Source organism: Lolium perenne, chromosome 1, assembly GCF_019359855.2.
Source record: "Lolium perenne isolate Kyuss_39 chromosome 1, Kyuss_2.0, whole genome shotgun sequence".
NCBI classification, from domain to species: domain Eukaryota; kingdom Viridiplantae; phylum Streptophyta; class Magnoliopsida; order Poales; family Poaceae; genus Lolium; species Lolium perenne.
The window spans coordinates 227,442,619-227,448,618 of NC_067244.2; positions in this window are offsets into that span (position 1 = coordinate 227,442,619).

Sequence of the window (6,000 nt, forward strand, 5' to 3'; positions counted from 1 at the left end):
TATGAACTTGAGCATAATGATCAGAGTAGCGCATCATCAGAATTGGTTTCGGAAGCAGCCACGACGATCATGGCTCCCATGACTACAAAGTGTTTTAGCCATGGAGATCAAAGTACCTATTGAACCTTGTAGGTATGATTTGCTTTGTGATCAAATAAATGATTTGTGGACAAAGGATTGTTTTTTGAACAATGATAAATCAACTACATACAAAGAAGTTATGATGGGCCCTGACTCCATTAAAATGGCTATACGCCATGAAATCCAAGATAGATGAATACTTTTTGAAAGTAAATGGATCTATAAAATTGATGGACTTGGATAGAATATCCTTGAAGAAGCTTGACTTGTTGAAAAGTTGTTTACGACAAAGTTCAAAGAGTTGACTACGATAAGATTATATCTTACGTAGCGGTGCTTATAGTCTATGTGGATTATTCTAGTAATCGCTACATATTTCTTTTATGAGATATGCTAGTAGGATGGCAAAATACATTACTTATTAGAAGTGTGTATTAAAGGTGTATACAAGATACAACCAAGAGTTTTGCTAGTCCATGGAATACTAGATAGGTATACAAACTTCAATTGGATGAAGTGAGTATCGCGGAGTTGGAATCTTCACCAGATGAAATAGTCAAAGAGTTTTTGATTTCATCAGAGACGATGAAGAGGTTTGCATTTGCAAGAAATTAAGTGGGAGCGCTGAGACATATTTATAATACTTTATGTAGATAACATATAGTTGGTTATAAATGATGTAATTATATACTTGATTAAAAGATTTCATTGAGAATTAATTTCAATGAAAAGGGTATGAACTAAAACCTATTTAGTGTCAAGATCTATGAAGATAGATTGAAACACATAAATAAGTTTAAGTTAAAGTACATATAATGGATATTGAAGTAGTTCAATATAGAAATATTAAGAAAGTGTTCTTTTCATGTGAAGGTTTCACAAGACTTGAGTGTATTTGACACTCGACAAGTAAAAACACATGAGTGATTTTAGATCACGAATAATATGTACAAAATCAGATGTCCTGTGCTCTAAAGTGTTATGAACATATATCAGAATGATTCATATGATGATCATTGGATAACAGTAAGAATATCCTTGAGTGCTTTAGAAGAACCAAGGATATATATACATAATTTTGTATGGAAAAATGACAACCAAATCGCTGTAAGGTGTTGCACCGATATTTATTTTGTCACATATAAAATAATATTTCAATCTAAAATTAGACTAAGTGTTGTTTAAAAGGTAGCACAATGAGCTAGAAGTTGTCTATGCTAGATTTAGAAGAATTCTAAATATTGTGACGGATTCTACAAACGAAGGCAGAGTATGTCATTGTTTTGACAATGAATAAGGATGTTAAGTCAAAAGTTCTTTGAGAACTTGGTGTAGTTCCGATAGTGTCAGAACTTTGAAGCTATATTGTGTGTGACAATATTAGTGACATATTTCAGACTGCGGAATTAAGGTTCCACCAGAAGACCAAACATATTTAATGCTGACTCATTAGGAAAATGAGTGATGCGTTAAGACGCAAATGAATTGCAAAATACATACGTTTCTGAGCGTATCAGATCCGTTGACTAAAGCCTCTCTCGTGAGCAAAACATGATAAAGCATCGGAAGGCCAAGGTATTATATCTTTACAAATGTAAACTAGATTATTGACTCTAGTGCAAGTGGGAGACTGTTGGAGATATGCCCAAGAGGCAATAATAAATGGTTATTATATATATCTTTGTGTTTATGATAATGTTTACATATCATGCTATAATTGTATTAACCGAAACATTGATACATGTGTGTTATGTAAACAACAAGGAGTCCCTAGTAAGCCTCTTGTATAAACTAGCTTGTTGATTAATAGATGATCATAGTTTCATGATCATGAACATTGGATGTTATTAATAAACAAGGTTATGTCATTATATGAATGATGTAATGGACACACCCAATTAAGCGTAGCATAAGATCACGTCATTAAGTTATTTGCTATAAGCTTTCGATACATAGTTACCTAGTCCTTCGATCATGAGATCATGTAAATCACTTATACCGGAAGGATACTTTGATTACATCAAACGCCACTGCGTAAATGGGTGGTTATAAAGGTGGGATTAAGTATCTGGAAAGTATGAGTTGAGGCATATGGATCAACAGTGAGATTTGTCCATCCTGATGACGGATAGATATACTCTGGGCCCTCTCGGTGGAACGTTGTCTAAATAGCTTGCAAGCATATGAATGGTTCATAAGAGACCACATACCACGGTACAAGTAAAGAGTACTTGTCATGAGACGAGGTTGAACGAGGTATAGAGATACCGATGATCAAACCTCGGACAAGTAAAATATCGCGTGACAAAGGGCATCGGTATCGTATGTAAATGGTTCAGTCAATCACTAAAGTCATCGTTGAATATGTGGAGCCATTATGGATCTCCAGTTCCCGCTATTGGTTATTGGTCGGAGAGAAGTCTCAACCATGTCTGCATAGTTCGCGAACCGTAGGGTGACACACTTAAGGTTTGATGTCGTTTAAGTAGATATGGAATATGGAATGGAGTTCGAAGTTTTGTTCGGAGTCTCGGATGGGATCCAGGACATCACGTGGAGTTCAGGAATTGTCCGGAGAATAAGATTCATATATAGGAAGTCACTTTCCAAGTTTGGAAATGATCCGGTGAATTTATGGAAGGTGGTTTCTAGAATTATCCGGAATAAATCACTATGGAAGGAGGAGTCCCGAAGGGACTCCACCAACCCTAAACCAGCCAACCAAGTGGGAGGGTGGAGTCCATGGTGTACTCCACCTCCTTGGCCGGCCAACAAAGGGGGAATGGGAGAGTCCCTGTCCCTCTAGGTTTCGTCCATAAGGCAGTTTTTCTGTTGGGGTCTTATTCGAAGACTTTGGGCAAACCCTTGGGGTTCCACCTATATAATGAGGAGGAGAGGGAGGGGCAGCCCCATGGCTTGGCCGCACCACCATAGGGAAGCCCCTAGCCGGCGCCCCTACCCCCTCTCTCCCAAACCCTAGCTCACCTCCCTCCTCATACACCTCCCGTAGCGCTTAGGCGAAGCCCTGCCGGAGATCTCCACCACCACCGCCACCACGCCGTCGTGCTGTCGGGATTCCGAGGAGGATCTACTACTTCCGCTGCCCGCTGGAACGGGGAGAAGGACGTCGTCATCAACACCGAACGTGTGACCGAGTACGGAGGTGCTGACCGATTGTGGCACCGTCAAGATCTTCTACGCGCTTTTGAAAGCGGCAAGTGATCGTCTACCGCAGCAACAAGAGCCTCCTCTTGTAGGCTTTGGAACTCTTCAAGGGTTAGTCTCGTTCATCCCCTCGTTGCTACCGTCTTCTAGATTGCATCTTGGCTTGGATTGCGTTCTTGCGGTAGGAAATTTTCTGTTTTCTATGCTACAAATCCCATCACTTCTGCCCCCCGGTAGTACCGGCCAACTTCCGGGTGAAGTAGGGCGTCCCCGGTATGATTTCTGCATGCAGAATCTGCATTTCCGGAAGTTCACCGGAAGTAGGGCGGAAGTACCGGCCACCGGAACTTCCGGCAAAAAAACCGCTTCACGGAAATTTCAAGAACTTTTGCATCCGGACTCCGATTTTGATAGGGCTCGTTTTGAAGCTAGTAACAAGATCTACAAGATCATGAAGGGAACCATCATAGTCCATTAAGGTAAGATATAAATAAATGATGAAAGGTTTGACCTATCTAAAAAAAGACATACCGGTAAAACCAACAATCTCGAAAATGCAAAAAGTTGTCCGTGCAAAAACCATTCCTGATGAACTAGAGCTCGTCATGAGAATAAGCACAAGCTGTAAAACATGACATGGATAAGATTCAAATAACAACCAATAAAGATGATGCAAGGCTGCAAGGGTTTGAGCTCTCCGAAGGATACGATCGAGTTACTCACTCGAGAGCCCTCTTGATTTTACGTCAACTAAACTATAGACCGGTCTCCAACTACACCATGAGACCGGTAAGAAAGGAACCCTATCTAGAGAAAACCTTAACCTTTTGCGTTCCTCTTGAGCTGGATGATGACGATCTTGACCGCAACAAGATGGAACGCCTTTCTTGATTGTGCTTGCTTGACGAAGTCTTGTTGATTTCTCCCCCATATTACACCATGGGAGAGCTTCTTCTTCGGTGCATATTTACATATCCATGATCACCATATGGATGGCAAGCTTCAAGAAAATGATCTCTTTGAGTTGGCTCATCTTGAACTTGCACTTCATTTCTTCATTATTCATCGTTGATGTCTTGAAGTTAAACTTGAGGGCTCACTTCATCTTCATCTTCAAGACATACTTGACACTTGATCTTCTTCATTTGCTTCTTATTGCAATCTTGAAGCCAACATATGGTTCAAGCATTGCCTATGGACAAGTCCTACAAATATAACTCAATGCAAACATTAGTCCATAGGGATTGTCATTAATTACCAAAACCACACATCGGGGCTCCATGCACTTTCAAGTATGGATGCCATGATGATAAAAGATGTACCTTAAGTATCGTCATCAAGATCATCGATTTGAAGTCATATATGTGATATGATCAATAAGAAGAAATGAAGATGGAGTTCTTACGTGGAACTAAATATTAGCCATGCTATAGCTTATGTGATAAGCAATGAATGATCAATATCTTGAGTGCTTGTTTCCAAGTGAAGAATTCGAGATATGGCTCTAAGTCGGTGCCATGACAGTCTCATAAGTTGAGCTATGGTTGAATAAGATTTAGAGCATGCAAACAAATGAAGAATTTTTATACACCTCAAGATAGTATGATAGAGCACAAACAAGCTGCACTTTTATTAAAATCATATACTCTTAATTATCTTGTTCCTAGGTTCTTGGTTTAATAAAATCATATACTCTTAATTATCTTGTTCCTAGGTGGGTTCACAAACAATCTGCACTTTTATTAAAAATATTTTATTCCACATCTTATGGGTTATTGTTTGAGTAAGAAATTCTTGGTGCGGTTTTTCTCAAATACATATCTCTACATCTTATTTGGGACATCGTTTGATTCAAGTTACTCTAATCATTGTTGTGCATGATTGTTTGACTAGTTGAAGCTATCAAGAATCTTCATCCGTGCATAGTGCTTAATCCTATATATATTTATCCTATGTCTTTTATTGTGAAGATGATCCTTCTATCCTTGGCAATATACCACCGGAAATTAATTCCAATATTCTCATTGTCTTTGACAATTAATAACCTTGTATGTGGTAACATTTGTGGATCATCTTCATCTTGGATTTTCATTCTATTTTCCACTTAGAGTTGATATTGTTAGTTATATTATTCCTAGGTGACATGTTTTCTCAAACAAGATCACACTTATAAAAAGCTCCCTTTGGTTATCTTTTGGTTTTTGTTTGAGTAAGAGATTCTTGGTGTGATTTTCTCAAAGACATATTTAAACATCTTATTTGGGAAATCATTTTCTCCAAGTTATTATAGTCATTGCTTTGCATGGTTTGATATATTGAGAATCTCAATTTGTGAATGGTTCTTAATTCATATCTTTAACCATATGCATCTTGTGAAGTTGATCTCGAATCCTTAAAATATACCACCGGAAGTTAATTCCAATATTCTCGTTATCTTTGACAATTGATAACCTTGTATGTGGTTGAATTTATGGATCATCTTCACCTTGGATTGCTTCGTATTGCCTTATTCCATTTCCAAGAAATCTTTGTAGCTCCCATGTGTCTTCCTTGCCTCTTTGAAAAATCTTTTGATAAAATTTCTTGATTCTTATCAAGTGTTTCTTTTTGGAAGACAAACCTTTTCCTTTCGGTACTTTGTGCCATTGTGAAAAGTGTAGACGGTTTGGTTTATTTGTTGGAACCTTGCTCTTTTGGGAGTGTGTTATCTCATTCCTTCTTACAGGTTTATTTGCTTGAATGAGATAAATCTTT